The sequence below is a fragment of the Onychomys torridus genome, chromosome 13, assembly GCF_903995425.1.
Source record: "Onychomys torridus chromosome 13, mOncTor1.1, whole genome shotgun sequence".
NCBI lineage: Eukaryota > Metazoa > Chordata > Mammalia > Rodentia > Cricetidae > Onychomys > Onychomys torridus.
In genome coordinates, this window is record NC_050455.1 from 38,042,599 (window position 1) to 38,053,406 (window position 10,808).

General features: G+C 39.8%; 1 pseudogene; it reads left to right on the top strand.

The window, feature by feature from the left end:
- The first annotated feature begins 9,981 nt into the window (after window positions 1-9,981).
- Window positions 9,982-10,409, top strand: LOC118594531 (annotated as a pseudogene).
- The last annotated feature ends 399 nt before the right edge of the window (window positions 10,410-10,808 follow it).

The following is a 10,808-nucleotide window of genomic DNA, read 5'->3' on the forward strand; positions in this document are numbered from 1 at the left end:
AGGAGGCTGTAATCAAAAAGGACCTCAGCAAAGCATGGTAGAAGGGCAATTGTCAGAAGGCATTTGTGGATTTTATCTCTGAAGCTTTCTGGCTATGGGGGTACCGTGCACAGCTGAAAATGTACACATCTGTCTACAGTTTCAAGTTGCATCTGTACCCATTCTCAGTTCTGAAAGCAACAACTGTAACACCACCAGAATATCTGAAATCAGAGTTCTATGCACCAAGCCTTGGTCAATTTGACCAACTCAAGAAAGAAAGCCCAGAGATGCTGTCATTAGAGATGACCTCCACTTGACCTTCACCAAATCACCCTGAAATAAAGCATAACGACAGTGAATGCCAAAGAGATGAGGAGCTAATGATCAGGAGATAGTCAGGGATGACCATTCATCTCAGGCAAAGCTCTGTCCTGGAAGACAGAAACCCAACAGATGTACTGAAGAATGCAAGGGTAGAAAATACTGACAAGAGAAATTTTTCTGATAACTTCTTTAAATACCATTCTAAAGGAAATGAAATAAGATATAGCAAGATAAGCTAGACCCTATAGAAAAGACCATCTAGAGTTTTGAAAGGGGGGGTTGGGGTGGAGTCGCTCCTAAAAAAAAAAAAAAAAAATTGTGTTAAGAAGAGGAATTATTTCCAGCAGGAACTGAACTAAGACAGCAGAAGGGAGGAAATCAGCCTGCTACTTCAGGCCTTTGATCCCAGCTATCCAGGAGGATGAGGGAGGAAGACTGCAAGTTCATGGCCATCCTGTACAGCTTAACAGAACTCCGTCTCAAAATAATAAACGAAAACGGGACTGGGGAACCGGAACAATGGCTCAGCCGCAAACTTGGGTTCAGTTCTCAGCACCCACACGGCAGCTCACAACCATCTGTAATGTCCTCTCTTGGTCTCTATGGGCACCGGGCACACGTGGTGTGTATATATACAGGCAGGAAAATACTAATACAATAAAAATGAATAAATCTTTTTCAGAAATAAAAAGCTGTGCTTAAACCTTGATGGTAAAGACACTTGCCAAGTATATGTGAATCCCCAGGTTCCATCCCCAACATCAGAAGGAAGGAAGGAAGGAAGGGAGGGAGGGAAGGAGGGAGGGAGGGAAGAAGGGAGGGATGGAGGGAGGGAGGGAAAAATGAGATATGACTTAGCTTTTCAGAGCATTGGTGGGGAAAAAATCACATAGAAAGTATGAAAATTTAGAATGGTTTTAGATGTCTCTATAACCCTGAAATCAAGACAACAGTTAAGAAGTAACTCAGAATTCTAATGAATGGTACTTTCTAAAAGGGGACTCTTTTAATTTATTATATTTGTGTTTTAATTTTACACGTCAGCCATGGGTTCCCCTGTCCTCCCCCCTCCTTCCCCCCAGCCCCTCCCCTCCATTCCCATCTCCTCCAGGGCCAAGACTTCCCTGGGGATTCAATTCAACCTGGTGGATTCAGTACAGGCAGGTCCTGTCACCTCCTTCCAGGCTGAGCAAAGGCTAGGCTCACAAAGGGGACTTTTACCCAACAGATTATAAGTCATTTTCAGATTTGATATGTCTTTACAAGAATCTATATTCCTCCTATCTCCTCTCAAAAGGCTACTACAGGATGAGGGTGGGGGTGGGCGGTGAAGTGCTATAACAATTAAAACAGTTGCTGCTCTTACAGAGGACCTGAGTTCAGTTCCTAATACCCACCTGTTGGATCACAACTGTCTGTGATTCTAGTTTCAGGGCCTCTGACACCCTTTTATGGTCTTAGAGGACACCAGTTTCCCACGTGGTACGCAGACATACATGCAGGCAAAACATATATGTAAATAAAATTTACAAAATAAAGCTATTAAAGGATGATGGGTAATAACACATGAAATAGGAAACAGTCGAGCAGAAAAAAGACTACGCATATAATATATAATAAATAAAAGGAAGAAAGACAGCCATAAAACAGGACAAAAAGCAAAAGGAATCCCCAGGACAGAGAAGAAGGCTCACAGGGTGTTGCTTGAAAGTAAAAGTACCAGCTCAGGACCCCCAAGACCAAGTTCTCAACCCAAAGGAGATTTATTTGACCCAGAGGGACAGAAGGCAGAGAATAAGAGACAAAGATGGAAGACATAGGTTGGGGGAGATGGGGAAGGGAACAGGAAAAGAGGTAGGAATATTTGTCCAGGGATAAGAGACTCCCTCTGGATAGAGAAAGACATGGCACATAGGCAAAGGACAGTTCATAAAGGTACAAGGGGAAACCCTTTGTTAGGATGAGGTGTTTAAATTTAATTGGGAATGTTAATTCGGTGAGCCAAAGGGGGCTTTTGATTGCTGGACTTCAATACTTTGATAGCTGAACCTTAGTAGTCATCCTCAGGAGGAGGAAGTGGCCAACTAAGGGACTAAACCTTGGTGCTAGCTTTTGGAGTGAAATCTAACAGTTTTTAGCAAGGCAGAGGAATAGGAGAGAAGGGCAAAGCCTGCCAGAGCCATGCTCACCATGCTGGAACTGGCCAGAGTCCCTTCATGACCCATGCATGGTAACAAGCAGAGCTTGGAGAGTGTCCTTTAAGAGGCAGTCATTCAAGGCTGCTAAGCAACCAGATCCAAGTACCAGGAGACAGATTCTTGGCAAAGCTGGCTGTGACTCATATCTTCTTTGTGGACCTTGATTATATGTTGATAAAATTCCTGCTTCCTATGGATTTCATGAATCCTGAAGCAACTCACTAATTTCTTCTCACAAAACTGCTCTCTGTCTTGGCTAAATCAGAGTCCAACAAAGTGAGCCACAGCAATCTTGAAGAAAACATAATGTAGTTCACTTTCCTGGCTGCATTTCTGTAGAGTGGTCCACACCAGGTCTGCTCGATGGTCTGTTATGTGCGTCCCACTTCCCCAGGACTCTACCAGACTAGAAGAGCTGTAGAAACTGTAGAGACCAAATCCAATGAACCAGACTCCTCCAGTCATGTTTTCCTGGAAATATTCACCTTAAAGAAATAGATTCCAGGACACTATGCAGTTTTCCAGACCAACCAATAGATATATTATTTGGAGTGAATAGACAGAAAGTAAAACATTTTAAAAGCAAAGGAGTGAATTAGGCAAAAGATAGATGTGGGTTTCCTGAAGGTGTGGGGGCAGGAAAAGATCAACTATCTTGGAGAAAAACATAATGAGGACCATAGGAGGTTCTAGAAAGCTGGGTGAGCACACACAGTTTTGTAATTTAAGTGATGTGTGTGTTTATATATATGTGGGTATATATTACCCTTTTCTGTATGTTAAGCTTCACAATACATTTAAAACAAGTCGAATTACTTTTAATCCCATTGCACAGACAAAATCCCTGATACCACAAGTGTTCCTGTCAGTATCAGTAGATATTTATAATATCTGCAACTTGTTCATGTTTCTTTTGTTCTTTTATCATTACACAACATTTTACAGAGTCATTATAAAATCAATCCATCTTCTTCGGTGTATCATATCACCATTCCAAAATTTACCCCTATTCTCTATAGGCAATTTTCCATCTTCAAATTCTCTTCCTCATGAAATGAAGCAAGCATTATTTCCTACCCCCTTCATCATGATCAAAGATGCAGTAACAACCAAAAAAAAAAAAAATTAAAATGTACCAGGACTCTCTGGAAGGCAAGTACTTGGAGACCACTCTGTTTTTTTACAGAGACGATGGCTATTATATGTGGTTGGAGACCACTCTGTTCCTCTAACAGAGAGAATGACTGTTGCATGTGCTTGGAGGCCACTCTATTCCCCTTACAGAGAAGATGACTGTTGATAGGATTTTTTTTCCATTGTGATCTTATGTCTACACATTTCAATGCGCCACTGAACATGTGTTGAAGCTTAATAGTTAAATGTCTCAGAAGAAAATAAAATCCTTCTATTTATTTTTCTTAATGTCTGATTAATGGTTTTGATATGTGAATATTAAGAAATGCATAAATGAAAAGTTCATCCTGTCACCATCACCTCTACCCCTTTATCTTCCTTTATATTCCTGGGACCACTGTTGGCAAGATAATTACCGAAAACAGTTTGATGTGTGTCCCTTCTACACATGTCTGTGAGCTCCCACCCTTTAATGCGATACCCCAGAGCTTCTCTAGAGGCATCTTAGTATCTGAGGCAATACAAAACTGGATTTCAGCTGACACCACAGCATGAACAAAAAACACTGTGTAACACTCTTGTCCTCAAACACGCACATGATTCTTTTCACTTTCCTTTATGCATCAGTCTACCCAAGCCACCGTGCAACTGTGCAGTTTTCTGTTAACAAATGCATGGTGCCCAGTTCCTTTGACAGAGGCCAGTTGAATTCGTTCAGGAAATCTTTTGCAGGCAACCCCCCTTGAACCATCTCACACTTGAAAATCCTGGGAACCAAGTTTCTTTCAAGCCCTTACAGAAGAGGTGGCAAGTCCCACTGCCTCCCATGCCTCCTCTGGCTTCAAATCAAACACTCTCTTAAGAAATCCAGATACCTTCCACTGATCATCAGGGCGTATTACAAAGAACAGCATTCACATGGAGACACCAGTCTGCAATTTTTGCCAAAGCCGTACAATGTCCTTCTTGAGTGCTTGCTGAACAGTGACTAAGGAAACACTTGGAGCACAGAATCATGTCCATAACCTCCATTCAAACCTCTTCCACCCCATGCCCTCCCTTGTTCCCACTGCCCTCCCTTGCCCTCATCCTTCCTGTAGTTTAATAAAGGTGGTTAATAGTTTACAAGAAGTGGATAATTAAAACCAGAGAGACCTATAAATCTTTTCTAAGACAAAAGAATTAAGCCATGTTCAAGATTTCCAAACACCAGTCAGGATTGCATGCACAGTAATCAGAATGCATATATTCGATCGATTGTCTTTCAGATCAAATGGGAATAAAGTATTATGGTTGTAAGTATATATTCTAAAGTTACTTTCTAAACGCAAGTTCATCAAACATTTGTAATCTTACCAGTAGAAGGATCATAAAATACCTTTAAACTGGGATTTGATGAACAACAGCTAAACTTTTTAGCCAAAAGCATAAAATTTTACAAATATATATCTCTAAAACTACATTCAACCAAGCATTTTAAACAGATTTAAACATTCCAAAATTAAAAAAAAAAAAAAGAAATATAATGGCCAATTATTTTGCCTTCATTTGTCACTATTTTCATGCCATGCCATTTTATTTCTGTTACTGCTATAATCAGATTTTACTTTCCTGGTATTTTATCATGATTTCCATGAATAGATTATTAATTATTTCTATTGCTTTCTCAGACTCATTGACTGTCACCACTGTAATATCCTCTGGTACCATGTGAAATATGAAGCTATTAACAAACAACCAAGCTTCAAAGGAATTTAAATGCCCCTTTTGGTAGCAGTCCCTCTATTTTTAGAGTACTTTTACATTGATTAGTAGGGCACAGCTTTTACTCTTATGCCATAAAACTGAATATATTATATTGGGTATTTGGTTGTTAGGTGACCTTTAATTTCTTAACCAAAGAAAAATTACCTTGTCATTGCATTTACTTAAAAGTGTTTACAAAGTAACGCTTTTGTAGAAAAATAGAAAACACTTCTCAAAACTAATACTATCAGAAGTATTTTAATTAGATTGCAGTCCTCTGAAAAGAAAGAAACGACCTTCTCTCTATAGCTCTGAGCTCTTTGGAAAGAGGGAACAGGATGCAGTTCTATTGCTAACACCTAGCCCCACAGTAAGCAGCTAAGGATTATGTGGTAAATGTGTGTGACTAAATGTCTGAATGGACATTAAAGATGGGAGAAGTATCAGTGCAATCTTTATGCAGTTAAAGCAGAAAGTTTTCTGGTTTGATGGGGATGTTCTAGTCAACATAACATTTTATGGACCTTTAACACATTCGTTAATATGCATGCATTCACTATAAAGAGAATGAACGTTTTCTCCAACCATACACACCTTAGCTTTCTTTGTCTTCGGTATACTTCAGAACAATTTACAAGCCACAGGATCACAGTCTATTGGAGTGGTTGAGTGAATCTGGGAAGGTTGATATTCCCACCACGGCAGCTGAGAGTAAAACGGTGGTTGGTAGTTGTGAGGTGAAAGATGGCCCCTGAATAGAATGCCTCAAGATAAGGAATAAAATAGATAATCCAGTGGTCTCCTGGAAGAAGCCAATTTTGATGGATTCACTAAGACTCTTTTAAGTAGCTAATCATTTTATACACTTAGCTCATGGTCAGTCATGACAGTTGAGTAAATGAGTGCCGCAGCAACATCAGTGCAGAGGATTAAGAAGGGTGCAGGAGATCCTAGGATTAGAGATATCTTCCAGGAAGTGTTGATATTCAGAGCTAAGATAAGAAGAAAAGAAGCAATGTAGAAGTTGGGGTAGATAGAGTTCATGAAGGAAGAAGGAATGCAGGAAAGGATCGGATGTTCTGGAGAACATACAGATTCAATAGACAGGGGTTGTGAGAGTGAGCCAGTCAGGTCAAACCAATGATGAAATTGACCAGAACTAGAAGGCATTGATCACCATCCTTAGGAGCACAGATCCTACATGTGAAAATGGATATATCAAGGACTTTAAATACGACTCTGATGTGTGCAAATTGCTTCTGAAGGCAAAACCATGTGTAAAGGGCCATACTATGGGCAGAGGAGAAATTAGACAATATGTTCTAAGAACGCTCCAAGTGCCCACTGTCAATATATTTGTTCTAAAAATAAAACCAAATCTTTTATTTGTGGCATTCTCTTTTATTATTTCTCCCTTGCTTAGGGGAGTTTATTCAACTGTTTTTTCCAAGATACAATTGTACCCATTAGATTCTTTCTGGGTGATAGACAAACCTAGAATGGCTAACTAGCCAGACACTAAGGTAGGAACACACATGGATAGAAACTCATCTTCACCCCTAACTGGATAGCAAGCATCAACTAGTCACAACAACAACAAAGATGGTATGGTCATCCGGCTCATGTTCATTATTTCCAATATAATAAAAGATATTCTCTCATTACTGAAGTGGTGGCAGGAGACCCTGTACATGTTGAATTAAACAACTACTAACAAATACAAATAGTGAATGCTTCAAGGTATTTATTTTATACACTGGTATGTAATGTGAGCATACATAACACAAAATACTATAATTGCATTGAACAGCTAATAAGTTCATCCACATCGAACCAACACTAGCCCAATTCTTCATCACCACAACCCAAGAGAAATGGGTAAACTTAAGATTGAGAACATCTCTGTGAGATGCTTGAGCTGTGTGTTTAATTTTGGCAGCAGGTTTTTAAACTACTTTACTCTTTAAAAACAATAGTATATGTTTCTCTGTTCTTTCAGAAATCCCACTATTTTGTACTTGATACAATCTTATTGAAAAAAAAAAAAGGAGGGCTGTTCTGAAACACTATGTGATTAACTGCCTTTTGAGTCAAAAAATTAAAATAACTTTTCAATGAAATTTTTCTCTAAGTTAATAGAGGTCGGACAGAGCAATGGCCACTACGACTGGAAGAGGTATAACAGCCATAGTTATCAATAGGAGGCTCTGGTTGTGGATTCCTTCGTCTCCTAGGAAGTTTACAGGGATGCATGCTGTTAGTCTACTTATAAGATATGTAGTAAGTAGAGAATGAGAGAGAAAGAACCAGAAAGTCACCAACGTTCTAGTTAAAGCCTCCACCCCCACCAGGGCTGAAACCGAGGCACTAACTTTCCTAGCATGGAGTCCCTGTAGTGTAGTCAAGAGGCCATTATCTAGGACTGTTAGTGAGGAAGGTGAGAAAGAACTGAGAAATTCTACCAGACATCTGAAATGTGAGAGGACAGAGGATGAGGTTTACAAATCAGATAACTCACTTAGACATTCAGAGAGTGGAAAGAATCGGAAGAGACTTGTGTATTACAAAGGAAAAATAGGAAGGACAAAATGAGAGAAAGTCCAGTATCAAATGACACTTTCTTCCCTGCCCAGCTGAGGGCATTCATTCCTGCTTGTGGTGCTTAAGAAACAGAGCACTGAAAATCAAGAACCCTCACATCTTGCCTGCATTCTCAGGTTTTTGCTTTTAATAGGTAATAAAGGAAACAAAACTGTTTAGAAACAAAATATAAATCATCTCAAATGAGGTGACAAAATGCAATAAAAGGTTTCTACAGAAAAATTACCCATGGCACAAGTATTAATGGATAAAATGCCATGCTGAAACATTGTAACTACTCACCCTCCATGTGTCTATTTTCTACAGTATATAACTAGATAGCTCACACACAAATGAAGAAATTGACAATTGTTTCAAATAATGAATGATTTTTGAAGAATCAATTACTTGAGAAGCACTTTACCAGTGAACATAAAATAATGAGTAGTAATTCATAACCTAAGCTGTGTTCTGAACTGGAGAACATTCCAGCAAGTCACCAATAGTCTGCCTCTGTGATCTGCTTTTCATCTCTTCAAAAAAAATAAATAAATAAACTGTTCCTTCGTGACAATGTTTCAGTAACTGACAGCATCGGCAGTGTGGCCAGAGATAGTGGGATATTAGGAGCCATGACTGAGAGGAAAATTGGGGGCTGCAGAAAAGAATTCAAATTTAATGAACAGCTGCTGTACTTCTGAATCTTTTCAAAAAATATCGGATGACATATTGAGGTCACCACTGATTTAAAATATATATATATATATATATATATCTGCAAAAGGAGCCACCTATCTTTCCTGCAATCTACATTGAACTCACTGAGCCTCTGCTCTACCTACCAATACCGCTGCAGGCACTTCATGGGTGCCTATGGCTCACTCCTACCAGGCTGGAGGACCCACTGGATGGTGTGGTTAATTAGAGGCAAAGAGCTGAATACTTGGTTCTCTTTAATGTAAAGCCAGTATGAAAAACATAGAAGCAGGTTGTCTGGCCTCTAATCTGTCAGAGTAGAGCTTGGGGAACAAGCTAGTAGCTCTGCAGTAGACTGACTACAGTGGGTTGAATGAGAAGGATCCCCATTATGTTTGAATACTTGGTCCCCAATTGTTGGAGTTATTTGGACTAGCCAGTGTGGCCTTGTGGGTGGAGGTGTGTCACTGGAGGTAGGCTTTGAGGTTTCAAAACCCCATGTCATTCCCAGTTAGCCCTCTCTGCCTCTCTCTCAACTTCATGGCTATGGTCTCAAGATGTGGGCTCTCAGCTACTGCTCCAGCACCTTCTCTGCCTCCCTGACCACCTGTCTCCTGTTTCTTTAGCTAGTTCTCTTCCCTAGGCCCAGGGACAAGGTTGTAACTTAGGAGTTTCACTGCTCCTGTTGTTAAGACGGGTTTGAGGTTTCATTATCTGCCTCCATTCCAGAGGTTTGTCTGTAGTTTGCTCATGTGTTGACCAGAGATATCATGTATGTACTGTGCACAATAGACGCTTAGTCTGAGAGAAAGATTTGATCATGTATAGAGAGCACCATGGAATTGATGGGACTAATTGAGAGCAGTGTTGAAATGGCAAGCAGACCTTGGAGAAAACATGTATCTTAATTTCTTTCACTACTTCTTTGGTGAAACTATTGATTAGCCTTTCCTTGTAGATATTTTCTCTAAATTGTTAGATGGGAAGAGGCAAATTAAATTATTAAATAAATTAAAATCTTGAAATTGAATCAAAAGTTATAGCATACCCTAAAATTAAGCTAAAATGAGAACAAATAAATTAAGAGATTTAAAATTATCATTGAAACTTAACTATTTTTTATTGTTTTCTGTTTAATTACTAGTGGTGCAGTAATATTGCATTATACTCAATATATCACCAATAACTATGATAAAAGCCAACAAAGTAGTGTGGAATCTAATCACCATTTATTACATAAGTTTATTATAAATATGTATGTCAAACTGGCTTTCCAAGTACTGTTGAGGAAACTGAAGAGAAGAAAATAATAGAATCAGAGATGAAACTTTTTCTGTCTCTTGCCTCCTTAAGGAGAAGAGCCACCGCCACCTCTGTGCATCTGCAATGGATGGTTGTTCAGAAATGCTCCAGGTTCTTGATCAAGAGGAATAAGCAGATGTACAGCACCAAGCCCAATAATCTGAAGGCCCTCAACTCCTTCCACTACAATCGGCAGCCGGCCAATGACAATGAGGTCATATTGGTCCTGAAACGTAGATCTGGTCAGCCAAAATCAGCCACTTCTTACTTGAGGACCACCATCTACAGGAATGCACAGGCAGCATAAGGCACATGATCCTCAAGAACAAAGATAGCCCTGATTTGCACATGACCATGGTGGCTGTTCGCAGAGCCAGTGCCATCCTGAGAAGCCAGAAGCCTGTGGTGGTAAAAAGGAAATGGACCTGCCCCACTAATAGCTCCTGAGCCCCACACCTCAGAAACAATAGAGTCCAATGACTTTTTCGACCACAGAGCGGGGAGGTGGAGAGATTCAGAGATGGAAATTAGGAAAGGGGAAGAAGAAAAAGAACAGAGGAGAAAAATATGAAAAATAATAATGAAGAAGACCCTTGCCATCTGAAGGTGATATAAGAAAAAAAGGGGGAACTTTAGAATGAGGGAAACGAATTTCACATTGTGTCTATAGTTTAAAAACATACAGGCAGGCTGAGGAGGTGGCTTGCTGGATAAGAGCACTCACCCACGAGCATGAGTACTCAAAGACCTGAATTCAAACTCTGAGCACCCATATAAAAAAAAGCCAGGCATGGCTACGTGTGTCTGAAATCCCAACAATACACAACAGAGACAGGCAGAGCCCCA